This window comes from Ochotona princeps, chromosome 13, assembly GCF_030435755.1.
Source record: "Ochotona princeps isolate mOchPri1 chromosome 13, mOchPri1.hap1, whole genome shotgun sequence".
Taxonomy (NCBI): Eukaryota; Metazoa; Chordata; class Mammalia; order Lagomorpha; family Ochotonidae; genus Ochotona; species Ochotona princeps.
In genome coordinates this window covers 10,753,204-10,768,795 of record NC_080844.1, presented here as the reverse complement: position 1 = coordinate 10,768,795, position 15,592 = coordinate 10,753,204, and the positions used below count along the sequence as shown (strand labels likewise).

Sequence of the window (15,592 nt, the reverse complement as noted above, 5' to 3'; positions counted from 1 at the left end):
TGTGCTCCCCAGACACATTTATCTACTCCCTTCCTCCACAAATCCCAAACTCTGAATGTGGAGATTGGGTGACATTCGTTGAATGCAATATCTGGGCAACTCCTGACTGTATTGCATGACAATCAAATGAAGAGCCCCATTAGGAGACGCTGGTGAATATTTACAGAAGGTAAAGATTGCCACAGATTGCTGGATAGTCTCATGCCTGTCACTGATCCATTTTGAGACCTTAGGGAGAAATAATAGGGTCTCTTCATTTGTAGTCCTAATGTTGCAAAATGGTCAGGACTGAATATCTACGGCTGCCCGATGCACACCCAGATTCCCCAAATCCTTCCAACTGGAGATAATGCATCAGCCCTGATCCTGTTACAGTGGAGACAAAATACAAAGAGAAGTTACACCGGGATTCCCTGGCTGCAGACCTTGGCTTCATGTGGGCAAACCTCCGGTCAGATATGAATTTGCAGTTTTCTGAGTCTATTTAATTGACAGCTGTGGTTTATTTTGTTCCCTCAGCTAAATCAGCACCTGTACAAATAAGAAATGTGAAGAACTGTAGCTGCAGGCTTCAGAGAGTGCCATTCAGGAGGGGAGAGAGACATGTGTTTATGAGACCATAGTTCGGAGCTATTCCTCCTATTCAGGATTATTCTGCAATTTCTTGGTCTTTCTGTAGCAATGCCAGAGTCACTGGTATTTTTTAAGCCATCTTGAAAAAAAAATCCAGAAGGTAAGGAGGGCTTTTTCCCGTCTGCCTTATTTTCTATCCCTCCCTTCTTGGTATTGCTATGAGCTCTGAACCAATGTGAACATTTGTCCAGTACCATAAGAAAGACACAAAAAAAATCATCCTTTTTCCTTTGGGTGGTTATTGTGTCTGCTCTTCTCCTGGCTTCATGTCAGAACATGGGAGCTGGAAGTGCAATATCATTTCATTTTGTGCTTCTGGAACGTGGGCCAGGACCTGCTGCTCAGCTGAATAGCATCCACACCAGAAAATCAGTCTGGGCATTAGTAACAATTCTCAGAATTTTGTGCTAAGACCTATAACTCCATGTGTCCTACCAAGGACAAGGACTAGGATCTTCTAAACATCTAGCAAATAGATGTCCTGGGATACTTAAATCTCAGGATTTGGAGTTCATCTTGTCTGAATCTGTAGAAGATATCATCAATTGCAGATGCTTCCCCCCACCCACATTTTGCATACTAGTATTGCCTCTTAGGTTTTATTCTCAAACAAACAAAACTGACAGCAAGGAAGGTTTTGTGCTCTTTCTTTACCAGAAAATTCTGAGTGCAGTATTAGGTATGGATATACAGAGAGAGATCTAACCCCTCTCTAGAACACCTGAAATGCCCAGGAAGTGTCAGGATCCACCAAGACCTCATTGTATAATGTTGTTTATGCTGATCAGTCTCTCTTTAGCCCTGAGCCTCAAAGGCAACTTGGGAATCCAATCCAGGAGATGCAGCTGAACCTGACAGTCAGGGGGAGCTCTTTGATATTCACACATGCACCATGTTCCTGGCCTTCTTGGAGCCCACCGACTGCCCTTCCCAGCAGGACTTTGGGCTGTCTGGATGCTACTATGCACTTTCATTCTGTAAGCAGGGGAGAAGCACCAATCAACCAACTGCTTGCCTGCATCTGAATCAAACCTCCTGTCCAGTTTGCAGCTCCTGCTCTGTGACCTAATTACCCCTTCATTTCCCAACTGGCAGCAGCAAGCCTCCAGGAAGCCACGTTGAGACCCATGAGGAAGCCTACAGGCTGCCAAGAGTGGATCCCGCCCTCTTTTCCTTCCTCTCCCCCTCCTCACCCTTTTCTTTTTCGACATTTCGTTTGGAGAGACAGCACCATGAGAAAACAGCCGAGCTAGGCTGAGCCGGGTGGCTTTTAAACGCGCCCTTGGCAAATCAACATCATTTGCAGTCACAACAGCAGAGGGCCTCAGATTGAAGTGGCCACTGCTCTCGCAGCTCAGTCCCAAGAGGCGGCAAGCAGAGGAGAAAGCAGGCCTTTGCAGCAGTTGGAAGGGCAGACAAACGGCTGCTGAATCTGTTGACGCGAGACGGATCCCTGCAGCTTTCAGACCCTCGGAGGGCTGTTGAAATGTGCTAGAACCTGGAGTCGAGCTGCTCTCTTGCTCTGCTGCTAGCTGTTTAGCTGCCTCCTTCCTTGTTCTTCCACGGCGTTTCAGTAATAATGAAGACCTCTGTTGCACCTCACTGCCTCTCGTTCTCATGTCACCTATGTGAAGAACACGCTCTTGTCAATCCCTGCTTCACTGCCTGGAAATGAAGAGAATCTCACAAAGACTCAACAACACATGGAGAAACTCCAGGTCTTCCAAGCCTAGAGGCAGCACTTGATCCTGAACCTGACTGTGAGGCCCTAAAACAAACATTGTGGGATTATGCCCCCCCCCCAATGAAACCACTGGCTCTCTCTGTGTGTTTATTTGAGTGACCACCTCAAAAATATGACCTCTGACCTCGAGAGGGGCAGCTCCAGCATTTGATTGTTCTTCAGCCAAGAACATAGAATCCTGGCTCTTGCCTGAGATGTACCTTAGAAGGGCTGTCCCATTTCCTTAAAGCTAAAAGCAGAGATTATTAGTATGTGGAATGTGTTCAGGGGGTTCAACCCTGAAACCCCCTGGAATTCAATTGTATTTTTTTCCTGAATTGTTTTATGAATACAGACAGATCATCCATCCACTGATTCACTCACCAAACGGCTGCAGCAACTAGAGCTGTGTGGTTAGAAGCCAGGAACCAGGAGTTTCTTCCAGTTCTCCCAGTCCTGGCTCGTCTTCTGCTGCTTTTTCATCAGGAAGCTGAAACTAATGAATAGAACAGCCAGAACTCATATGGGATGCTTGTACTGCAAGCGAAGGCTTAAGGCCTACACTTAAGGTATCTTGACCACTATGAGAAATCACAAGTAGATGTTCTGGCTGATAGCTACAACTCTGCCTGGTCTTCTGATGATCCATTGCAAGGTGCCACCTATGTGTATGAAGTCCTCCTCCAGACCAGTCCATCCACTCAACAGTGACCATTGGCTAGGGTCCGTGGACATGACCCAAAACAGGAAAGCAGTCCAGAATATCTCTGCACAATTCCTAACTCAGAAAGAACCCAGAATACACACTAACATGGCTGCTGTTTTAAGCAGACACATTTGGAGAGATTGTCACACAACAGTAAGTAACTAGAACAATTTTATGCCCTTGAAGCTTCTAGCGGAAACATCAAGACTGATTATCTGTGTTTGCAGAATCTTGTACTGTACCTACGAACAACTCATGCATGTTGAATGCACAAATCACTAAAAACCACTCTATTTAATACACTGTGATTTTCCCTTCACAGGCAAAAAGGCTATAATAGATATGTGCTTATAAACTCTGTGCCTGATTCACTTGGTCAGCGGCATGAATCGCCTGAGAAAAAGGGAACACTATAGTTGGCAAAATTTGAAACAGCTCCGCACACTTTTAGAAATGGAACCCACAATCAGAACACCTAGTTTCCAGTCCTGATGTGCTTGGATAATCTTAGAATGCCACAGAGACTCAGGCCAGAACCTTATAAGCCTTTCTATAAAGGGCCAGATTGTAAATATTTTACCCTTTGCAGAGCATAGCAAATACACAATGTTGCCATTGTAGCTGAACAGCCGCAGGCAATGCTCAAATGAATCAGTCTAGTTACAGTACAAATAAAACTTTATTTACAGACCCTGGCTGCACACATCTGGTTTGGAAAACCGTAGTTTTCTGACTTCTGGCCTAGATTATTCCATAAAAGTCTTAAAACCTGACAGATTGAGCATTAAATGGGTAGAGATGTAACTGTCTTTTCTAGACCTTGAAGCATGATGTAGAGGAGAAAGAGAAGAAGGGCTGAGAAGGGAGGCCAAAGGCAGTAAAGATCACCTCACCTTCCTCTGTCATCTGCTGCAGGCTCCTACATTCACCATGGCATTGGGTGTAAAAGGCAACATGGAAAGGTGGGACTTGCAGTCTTGTTTTTGGAGACCACATTGGAAATGGTATTTGACATTCTGTTCCTACAGCTCGAGTTACTTCAGATTCTATTTAGTATTTTTTAGAATGTGCAGTCTGTTGATGCAGTTTCAAGACCAGCTTAAATCTTACACAATTCATGGTGCAAAAAAAAAAATGGTAGGAGAGGAGTTCTCATAGCTGCCATTCTTTTAGCAATCACCAAAGAATGACCGTTATGCCAGGCAGTGTGTTGGAGGTCTGTGGGTGAAGAAATGAGTCAGACATCACTAACTAGAATCCATAGTTCAGCAAGAAAAGCACACAGTCCCTGGATTGCGGCTCAGTGAATGATATTTAAATCTTGCAATGGTGCAAAAGTAAAAAGTATTCAGTAGAAGCTGTGCTTTGGAGTTCTGATGTTTTTCCTGGGTGAATGAGAAGTAGTAAGATACTGAGCAGTGGTAGTGAGCCACAGTTTCCAGTCGGCCACACCACCATGGGAAAAATGAATGGCCACTCTACAGCATACATTCCTGTCATGCTAGGAGACACGGTGGGTTAGGTGTACCCCATGTATTTTCCACTTGTGATATTTTCAACTCATCAGGACTCAACCACGTCATGAGTTGAGGAACATCTGTGTGAAAGCAATGATAGTAAGATGTAAAACTTGCTTTCAGAAGGAGAGAAGTTTCATGGGATTCTGTCACTCACACAGCCACACATCAGTTAAGAACAGTCACAACATGTTGATGGAGCTCCACATATTAAATTCTGCCTTTTCAACATAGAATTCAGAGAATAAATTGTTCACTCGCTGTGGTTAGATTGGAAGCATGTGGCTTTGTCTCTATAATTCACGCACACATTTTTACAGAAGACTTGGTCTTGCAAGTGAATGCCTAGCACCCCGATAAGGGTGTTGGACACTCATTGAGTGGGTTGAGTGTCAGCTGAGGTGACCTGCTTCTGGGATCAGTGGCAGACGCTTCTCCTATACCAAGACAGGAGTATCGTGTGCTCCTGAGCTGCTACTGGAAAATGATCCTGCAGGCCACATCCACATCCCTTCTAACAACCTGGAGAGTTTTCCATCAGGAAACCCTTATCACTTAAGCTAGCTAGAGTGGATTCAGTCACCTGCCACTAAGAGCCTGACCAAGGTGTGAAGAATATTCAGAGTTACCCAGGATGAAAGACAGTTTCTCAGAGATGGTGATGTTAACACTGAGTTGTTCTGGAAAGACAATCTAGATGGAATGAGTTGCCGCTGCAAGAGCCTAATGCTTTGTTCATGAAAGAAAGGTCAAAGTGTTTAAGAGGTTTGGAGCAGAAACAAGAGTGAATAAACATCGTGCTGAAAATGCAGGCAAGGATCGTGGAGGTTTCTCTGTTCCTTGATCAGGCATTTGTATCTTGCATAAATGAAAAGCTAGTCAATGACATTAAGCACAAGAATGTCAATATCATATTTGCATTTTGGGAACATTCTATAGTGGCTGAGCAGAGACCTGAGGGAGAGGCTAGAAGAGGGCAGAGAGAACATTCATGAGGCTGTGGCAGTTACCAGGTGAGGACAATCAAACTGAGGCTCAACTGGTGATGGTTTAAATGGGGGAGAAAAGCAGATGGATCTGCTCTAGTGAGGTTTTTATTTAATCAGAAAAGAAGAAACACAGCAGATGCACCAATATGTTGCCTTCTACTAGGGAAGATAATATTCTGTTAAAAACGTCTAAATTGCATCCCTGGATCTCAATCTCCCCAGGGCAGCACCGCACAGAGCCAGCATGTGCAAACTCCCATGGATACTGCCCTGAATGTTTATGTGTCTCTCAAAGGGGACTGGATGCAGTAAGATAAAAAAAGACTTATTTGTGAATATAGCCTAGAGCATTCTTTTCAGTAGGAGAGAGGCCTCTGGGGTATGCTGTGAAATAAATCTCAGAAGGGTGATGCGGTTACTCATCTCCAACTGTCGCATTTTTTCCCCTGGATTTCTACACCTATCTTTCATTCCATTGTCCAAGGAAACTCAGCAAGAAATGTCCCTAAGGAAATTGGAAACACTAATGACACCTGTCTTGTGAACCAACTTTTTGTTACTTCAACTAATGACTTCAAGAAGCTGCTTATGAAGGAAGAAAGCTTATTTTGGTTTACAGTTTCATAGATTTGCAGTCAATGGTATTAAAGGTACCCCTTGGTTTAGCATCAATAAAGACAGAACCCAAGCACAGAGATGATCATACCATTAACCTTGATTTATTCATTGCTAACATAAAACTCTGAGTGCCATGTCTTCAGTGCATACAATTTTGGGAAACATTCAAACTACTATTTAAACCATAAAGTTTGTTTTCCAGAGTAGGGACACTGGGTTTCTGAATATTTTTGCCTTTCACAAGAAAAGAAGGAGTATGGTGACACAGCAAGTTAAGCCCTCATTAGGCACACCTAAATCTCATATCTGAATATCTACTTGTTTTTTAAGTTGAGTTCCAAATAATTGGGTTCCCATCCACCTCCATGCCAATTTGCCCTGGTAGCAATAGGTGATGGCTCAAGTACTTGGGTTGCTGCTCACCTAAGTGTGAGATGCAGTTGGAGCTCCTGGCACCTGGCTTCAACTTGCCCCAATGCTGGATACTGAGGTAATTTATAGAGTGATCCACAGATAAAAGATGCTTTGTACATGTGTGTGTATGTGTGTGCATCTCACTGGTTTTCAGATAAATAATAATCTTACTTTAGAAAAATAGAGAAAGAGGAGTTACAGGAGTATAGAACTCCAGGAAAAAGAGAATAAAGTATGTGGGAGAAAGAATCAGCAGAGCTATTCTCAGGTGGCTCCCTGCTGTGCATTCATGAAATGCCTTTTCCCACTTACTCTCCTCGTTTCCACCTTAAATTGTAAAGACAGATATGCGTGTTTAAGAAGATGGTGAGTGGGGCTTGGCACCATAATCTAGTGGCTAAATTCTTGCCTTTCACGCACCAGGATCCCATATGGGCACCGGTTCGTGTCCCAACTGTTCCACTTCCCTCCTAGCTCCGTGTTCATGACTTGGGAAAGCAGTAGAGGATGGCCCAAGGTCTTGGGGTCCTGCACTTGCATAGGACACCTAGAAGAAGCTCCTGGCTCCTGGCTTCAGATCAACTCAGCCCCAGCCATTGCGGCCACTTGGGGGGTGAACCAGCAGACAGAAGATCTTTGTCTCTGTGTCTTCTTCCCTCTGTAAATTTGCCTTTCCATTAAAATTAATAAATCCTAAAAAGAAGAAGAAGAAGGGGAGGAGGAGGAAGCGGAGGAAAATGGTGAGTCGCTCACAAATGCATCATCTCAGCACAGGTAGCTTGTGTATCTACTGTGGCTTTTCTCTTCCATTTAACTAACTTTAGAGTTCTTAGCAGCACATAAGGCCCAATTCTCCAAGAAGACAGGCTCTGAATATGCCCTGTGTGCTGGAGCTCTCCTGCAGTGAGTCCTCGAGTATAGACAGCATCAACCCTTGCACTGGGGCTCCAGCCCATCCTGAGCATGCCTCAGGAAATGCAATGCCTTCATGCCCTGCACCATCCAGCCAGTGAGTTCAGACTGACTCTGAGGCAGGCCCTCACCTTGGGTTAGGATGCTCATTTCTACCAACGGCAACATCTAGAGAAGAACTCAGCTGTGAGTCACAAGCAACCAACACTTCCAGCAATTGGAAAATGAATGCTCCCGTCCTAAAGCCCCATGTCTTGTCCTGCATCCCAGAAACCCCTAGCATATGGATGCATGGTGTTGCAAGACATGTGCAGACTTGGACAGCATGATAAAAGAGATGGCAGTTAAGGTGTTAGCTTATACAGTGCTAGATATATGCCTATACGTCATCTTCTTTCTACTTCCCAGCTTTTTAATCTTACACAAGGAATATATCTGAATCTGATTCTGTGACTTGAAGAAAATCACTAATAATCTACTGACACCAAGGTTTGGGATGTGATAAATAAAGTAGCATGGGCAGGATACATGGCACAGAGTAGATACTTAATAGAGCAAAGTTATGATAACTATTAACATTCAGTGATTCTTTGGCCTGTTGACATACTATGTCTGCAATCATAGTTAATGGCTGCCTAACACACATTGAGTATCCCTTATCCAAAGTGCTGGGGACTAGAAGTACTCTATGATATGGATTCTTTCCAGTTTTGAAATATTTGTGCATACATCATGAAATATTTGGGAGCTAGAATCCAAGCCTAAATGTGAAATTCATTTGAGTTTTCTGTATACCTAATAATATGGACTGGGGGTCATTAATATAATATTTTGTATAATTTTTATTATATAAAATTACATTATACAATATACAAAAATATTTAACAATTTGCTCTAGAAATAAACAGCATGCATGTGAAACTATGGGAAAGTATCATTCATACAATATTGTTGGTGCTCAAAAAGTTTTTGGAGCATTTCAGATGCCCAATTTTCAGATTGTGGATGCTAAGCCTGTATTGCATCATAATGAGCAGATGCCTTATTTTACTTAGCCACCTTCCCCTATTTGTTATAAAAATAAATGCCAATTGATCACTATCATACACAATGTTAAAATAAGTATCTGTGCCATTATGCCATTTTTTGTATTGAGTCGTAGCCTAACTCATTTAGGATTAAGACTTGTCAGTAAAGACACTGAAAATCACATATTTCTGTGTAAAATGATTTGCACTTTTTCATGGGTTTCTGCACACTATCCCATTTTCCCAATCATTTTCTGCAGGGTAGTTATGAGCCTCTTCTCTCAACGAATAGCCATCTACCAAACTTCTGACAGAATTTCAGAGACTTGTTCCAGTTCAGGCTATGTGATTACACAATCTTTCCCAAAAAATGCAATTTCTGAAACAGCAAACAAGTGGAAGCCTGTATTTGAGCCAGCCGTGTTATGCATGCACCCTCCCCCCAACACACACACACACACACACACACACACACACACACAGAGGTTCACACTGGAAATTCCAAAAATTCAGATTTGGAGTTCAATATGCATAATTAGGTTTCTTTCATGGTTTGCCTATTGGGCTAAAAATAACAACTCTGGTTGCCATGTTTTAAAGCATATACGCATTGAAATAAGTGAAGAAGGAATTTCTTTTGTCAAAGAACAGAATTGCAGCCATTTTTTTCAGGCTTATTAATTTTATTTATTTTTTATACATATTCATTTATTCATTAATTACATTGTATTACATGACACAATTTCATAGGTACTGGGATTCCCCCCCACCCCCTTCACCCCAAACCCTTCCCCCATGGTGAATTCCCTCACCTTGATGCATAACCACAGCTCAAGTTCCGTTTAGATTCCCTAATTAAAAGTTCACACCATACAGAGTCCAGCATCCCACTTGTCCAGTTCAAGTTCAACGGCCTCTTAGGGAGGCCCTCTCAGGTTTGAAGGCAGAGCCAGCAGAGCGTCACCTCGATCAATTAGAAGCTCCAACATATCATCAGCAACAGTCCAGGTACGATGAGGCTGGTGCAGAGTCCACTGACTGACATAGTCCATCTTAGAGTTTCTCCTTGTCCAGTTTTCCGCTGGAAGCATAAAGCTGAGGTGGTTGATTGATCTACTCCATCCTCCATCCTTTCTTGGTCAATGCTTTGATTCCTCCATTTTGTTCAGGGGAATCCCCTAAAAAAACTCTGAGGCGTTCCCAGTCCAGGCTCCCACATGTACTACTAGTAAGCACAGTGCCCACCACCGTCCATCACTCCGGTCAGCTGGTGATTATACCCCCTGGGTTGGTTCTACTCTGAGCCCCGACCTCCATTGGAACCAATGAGTATCGCAGCTCTCCCCGGCTCTGCCCATCACACTCTCGTCCCTCACCTAAACCAGTGGGAGGTGTTCTGGTCGGGTGTTGCATTCCCTACTGGCACAGGCCATTTCACCTTGGCATTTTGTGTTTTGTACTGTTTTTTTTTGTTTTTTTGTTTTTTTGTTTTTTTGTTTTTTTTTATCGCGACCAAACCCGGCCAGGCCAGAATTGCAGCCATTTAATGTAAGGGTCTTAATTGGCCTTATTTACTCTTGGCTTTATTTACTACCATGCAACACTTCAATCCATAAAAACGTAAAAGGTCAATAACCCCAAGTATTTGGTGTTGTTGGCAGAAAAGGACTAAGGAAAGCAGAGGTGCTGACTCCTCTACCCGTTTGCTTGTGTCACTTACCCAAGGCGCTAAGCCTGACACAACTATTAGGTTTTCCAGTAAGCCAGAAATGACATTATTTGATGTTTAACTTCTATTTGGAACCTGGTGTTTCCACCTAAATGGAATGTTCTTATGCTGATCCCTTGAGAACAGACTAAAGGCACTACATTAAAATATTTTTGTTGGGGAAAAAAAGAAAGCAAGCAGAGGTGGAACACTAAAAGGCAATTCCAACATTCCAAAGTTGCTTTTCTTGTAAAGCAGGAACAAGGAGACAGGATGATAAATAAACCACTGGTTAAATAGGTTTCCTTCAGGTCACTTCTCCGTGTGTGGATTAAGGTCAAGGGAACATCAATGTTAGGCTGATTAGAACTGACCTGTTGGGCAAAAATGGCTGTTCCATCTCTCATCTTCATATTTTGGAAGCTCAACTAGACAGCTTAGATTCAGCTTGGTGACAAGTGACTCCATTTTGATATTTCTTTACAGGAGCCTGGTCCCAAACAATGGCACCCTTTAATTTGTGTTTAATATTTTTATGCTTACTAATACCAAAGAAAACCTGAAGCATAAGAAAAATGATCGTATTAATGGCAGCAGATTCTCGATAATCAGCTGACAGGGGATTTCCGCCTCACACCTTTAAGTATTTTACAAATTTTCCACAATCAGCATTATTTACAGTACATATTTATGGAGAGACTGGAGAATCGAGAAATGTTTTCATATTTGTCAGACTGACCAGATATAAGATCTGCCCTGCTGTTCACCCCTGAAGCCCAACTTGCAAGCGCTCAGGGTTTCCGTGAGGACTGAAGGATACTGGAGTACACAGACCCATCCCCAGTGAGTAGCAGGCATTGCATTTCATCAGCATCCTCCTCCCCTACAATGAGAGTGAAGAAAGTACCACCTGGTGAACCCTGCAGCTGTCAGCCCCTTCTGTCTGGCCAGGTGAACATGTTCTCACTCACAATCCACTGGGGCCACCTCCTTCCAGGCTGTGCCTCAAAAGGATTAAGAATAAAGAGCAATTATAGAACAGATACTGGCTAATCAGTTCATTAGCATTTCAGAGATAAGGAAACAGGAGTCTCAAATCCCACAGCATAAATGAACAGCAGCCTAAGCCAAAGGACCCAGCTCATAAAAAAAGCTCCACTCAGAGCCTGTGGACTCCTCCCCTCCCAGCCTGCCTGGTCTTACTGCTCTCTCCTCTTGCTCACTCTGTATCATCCTCTCCCTCCCCTCCCCTCTCTTTCCATTACTCACATTCCTATTCCCCAATCCCCAGCCATATTTCCCTATTTTCTCTCCTCTTATTTTGAGTGACTTGAAGTTACATTCTCTGTTGTAAAAGGCCAGTCCTGGAGACTTTGTTTTTTAAACTCTTCCCCCTTCCCTAACATCCCCCCAAGAATAAAAGTCACTGAAGACATCATTTTAAACGGTATAGAGAACACGGAAGAAATATTTTATTTGAGTCAATAGACACAGAAAAGCTTTATCAAGTGCTTCAGGGTTGGTTCTGTATATTTTAAGCTGGCCAATTTGTGCTGAGGGCCCACCCTCCAGATATGTCAGCCCCAGTATCCAGGCCCCAAGCATTATCCTGGAATTCCTGCAGAAACAAATCCAGAGAACTCAGAAAGGACGGTCAGCATCCATGTCCTGGAAGATGATTTTTATGGATATATTTGTTTAGTTTTGAAAGTCATAGCTATACAGAGAAAAGGAGGGACAGCAAAAGAAAGAGCTTCCATCGGCTGGTTCATTCCCCAGAGAGGCTGTTATTGCCAGAGCTGAGCCAAACCAAATCCAGCAGCCACAAGTGAGTTTTGAAATTTTTCATTTTACTTTCATTTCTTCAAAAAAATTTTTTTCTTATGAATTTCTTTACTGACTCATAGGTCATACAGTTGCATCATTTTCTTCAATAAATGATTGATTTTCTTTTCCATTTCTTCAGCGACACATTGGTCATGCAGTAGCATGTTATTTACCTTCATGTTGTTATAAATTTCCTATTTTGTCTCCTGTTGTTGATTTTGTTTTATGGCTTTTCATTTAATTGGATGTACAGCAACTATGTAATAGGGACTATCATATCCAGATGTGAAGATACAATCCAGTATGCATTTCTACTTCCAAATAAAAGATGGGCTCCCAATGAAACTTAAATATATCTTGACAATAGGATGCTGGAATCTCTGCCATTGTCCATGCCTGCAATGTCAGGATACATTAAAATCACAGAATGATGGACTTATGACTATGAAGGACTGTACTACTGTATAATATGGGGGGAATCAATGGGAGAGGGAAAGGAAATTTGGGGAGGATAGAAGGAAAATCTCAGAGCCTATGGAACTGAATTGTAAAATATAATAATAATAATAATAATAATAATAGTATTTTAATGGAGCAACCAGGACACTTGCTATGTCACAATTCCAGCCTCTCCTGGAAAATTATTTATTTATTTATTTATTTATTATTTTTAATTCATTAATTACATTGTATTATGTGACACAGTTTCATAGGTACTTGGATTCTCCCCACCCCTCCCCAAACCCTCCCAAGAAAATTCTAATGTAACTATTATTGAAGATTGGAAGACCTGAATCAAAGGATTAGATGTGTCCCTCAGATCCAGCAGCTCAAAGGGCAAGACTGGTCACTTTGGGGAGTGGACAGTAGTAGGGAACCAGGAAGGCATATTATAAAGGCCTGGCAATCAAACCCACCATCCCCTCTGCCTTGAGCCCCTAATGGGACAGCAAGCAGTCACGTTGTTATTAACTGAGTTGTGGCCTTCTAATTGAATCTTCTATTATTTAATTCCTGCGTTGGAAGCTTGGTCTTCAGTGTGGTCGGGTGAGGAGGTTAAGACGTTTAAGAGGTGGAGCCTAGTGGAAGTTCTTAGACCAATTGGACACATACCCTTGGAAAGTACCACAGTAGCTCTCACAAGACTACTGACTTCTCTCAGGACTACATTATTATAAAAGGATGAGCTTGAACTTGGATCCCAGAATCTTTCTCTGACTTCCTATTTCAAGACATGGCTTCCTCCTCCTGAGCAAACCCCTGATGGCACTAGACCTTTGAACTTCCACAACTGCAAGATAAATAAATCATTTTTCTTACAAAGTTAGGCTGCCTCTGGCGTTTCATTGTAGTGATGCAAAACAGAATTACACAAGGTCTAAACCAAGAACATGGCAGATGGTGGGGTCTGCACATCCCTGGATTTTAAATACCAGGGACAACTTAACCCTGCAACAGAGGAGGTTATTGCTCTAACAGAATACCTTGGACTGAGTAATTCGTAAAGAAACAAGGTTTATTTTCTCATAGTTTTGGAGACTAGAAGTTCATCAGTATGATAGTGCCATTTGCTGTATTTGCATTTTAACATGGCTACATAGGGCAAGTATGCCAAATCAGGTCTCTCTCTCTCCCTCCTAATATTATTTTGGGAGCTTCACTCTCGTGGTATCATTTAATCCTAATTACTCCCCAAGAGCTCCACCTCCAAATACGATTAATGTATGATTAGAGGAACCAAGTTTCCAGTAACAAGCAGACAGGGAGTTTACATGGCCACAGAGAAGTTTCTAGAAGCACAGTAATTCTTCAACCTTTACCTCATCCTGAGACATCAGTCCAAGCTGTTTTTGAAATGAGTGTTACTTCTTGTTTGTGAAGACATAAAAAGAGACATGCTATTCTGAACATTAAAATTGAAGGTGCAAGATTTGTGCATGTGATTATTGAGATGCCAAACTTGCACAAAAACTGCTAGAATATTTCAAAAAGCCCCAATTGCAAAATCAATGCAAGCAGAACAAACCAGCCTTGCTGAGTACTCACACCTGAGCTCCCACTGTCTGATCTTGACCTTGCTCCTTCCAGCCCTGATGACAAGGACAGGCATGCTCTGCTCTCATCCAATACCACTTACAGTAACACCCCAGAATCCAGGTGGGCCAACCCCTGAACCCAGGCCCTACAACTAGGGTTTAATATGCCGCAGCCCTCGCTACCATCCAATGGGCAGGACGTCCTGATCCGGCTGGATCCTCCTACACCAGCACTGACTTTGAGCCCTGGCCTCATCTGAACTCACAACTGAGGATGGACTTAGAAGAAGCGGCATCTCGGAGCTGTTCCTTCTGAGAAGGAGGTCACAAATTGTCAGCTACCAAAGTCAATCGACTGCCCATGGACCCTGAAGTTACATAGGTCTGAAAGCTAGAGGAAAGGCAAGATGAAGTCATGGAGTAAGCAGCAGATTCTAGTTACATTGCACCAGCTATAAAAATAGACCAGACATGGCATGGAAATGAACATGAGAATAAAACACAGGGAAGGTAGTTTCACATGTACACCTGCCCTTTGGAGCAAAGCAGACTCAACTATAGCAGCAATTCAATGGCGCAGGACCCAGGAGCCTTGCAATGCAGTTAACTCTGGTGGGATCCAAGACACAGAATTTCCATTATCTCCATTTAAAAATCCCCTAAAACATAATAAACAGATACAAAAGTCTGTTTTCTGGCCCTGTCCTTTTATGCTATTCTGTGGCCTGATGGGGGCTCAACTGGGTATCTATCTCATGTGCCTCTCCTGAGGTCTACCATATGTTGACTGAGTATAGCCCTTCTAAGATGCTTTCTCCCACATGTGTGACTGAGAAGTTGGAGTCACTCTCTCCTTCTCTCCCTCTCTTTCTCTCCCACTCTGCTTCTCTCTCCCCCTCTCCCTCCCCCCACCCCGCCCCATTCGCCTCCATACCATCTTCATCATGGACTTCTTTACATGACATCAGGAGTCTAAGTATGTCTGTCCCAAGAGGACCCATCCCACTGTCAAGTGCATCACAGCTATGAGTGTTCCATTGTCCACAGCACGTGAAAAGGCCAAGCTCAGAACCCCACTGGAAGGTGAAGTGTCTTAGGAATCACAAGACAGAACTCTACCCGATCTGGACTCAGTAATCCATTTTTGTGTGCTCAATGTTTTATCTCTCTTGTTCTCTCCTATTGTCCATGAGCATTTCACATAGCCTTCTGGATCTTTCATCTCTCAGCTGAGCCACATGAAAAATGAATTTTCCCCAACTTTCAGTTGAAGGTGTTAAAATGAAAGTGGTGCCTATTGCTTTAGTGTGTGTGTGCGTGTGTGTGCATGTGTGCACGCACTACTGATGACAATGAGGATTAGCAGGATAGACACCCAGGGAAAGCTGAGCCACTGGAAAGCAGTCAAGGCTGTGTTTATAATGACCCAGATCTGAGAGTCCACCCCAAAAACAATCCCAACAAAAACTTCCTGCTGCTTT

At 43.0% G+C, this 15,592-nt stretch overlaps 1 long non-coding RNA gene across 2 annotated transcripts in view; it reads right to left on the bottom strand.

Moving 5' to 3' along the window:
• The window catches only part of LOC105941728 (uncharacterized), a 118,603-nt gene that overhangs the window by 22,665 nt on the left and 80,346 nt on the right, over nucleotides 1-15,592 (bottom strand). Inside the window, exons 3-4 of one of the 2 annotated variants that reach the window (XR_009246492.1) lie at nucleotides 2,741-2,852; nucleotides 2,517-2,606 (exon numbers count right to left, since the gene is read on the bottom strand). This is a non-coding gene — a long non-coding RNA (uncharacterized LOC105941728). Of the gene's footprint in view, nucleotides 1-2,516; nucleotides 2,607-2,740; nucleotides 2,853-15,592 lie in introns of those variants that run through there. The other variant, XR_009246493.1, reaches the window with a different exon arrangement.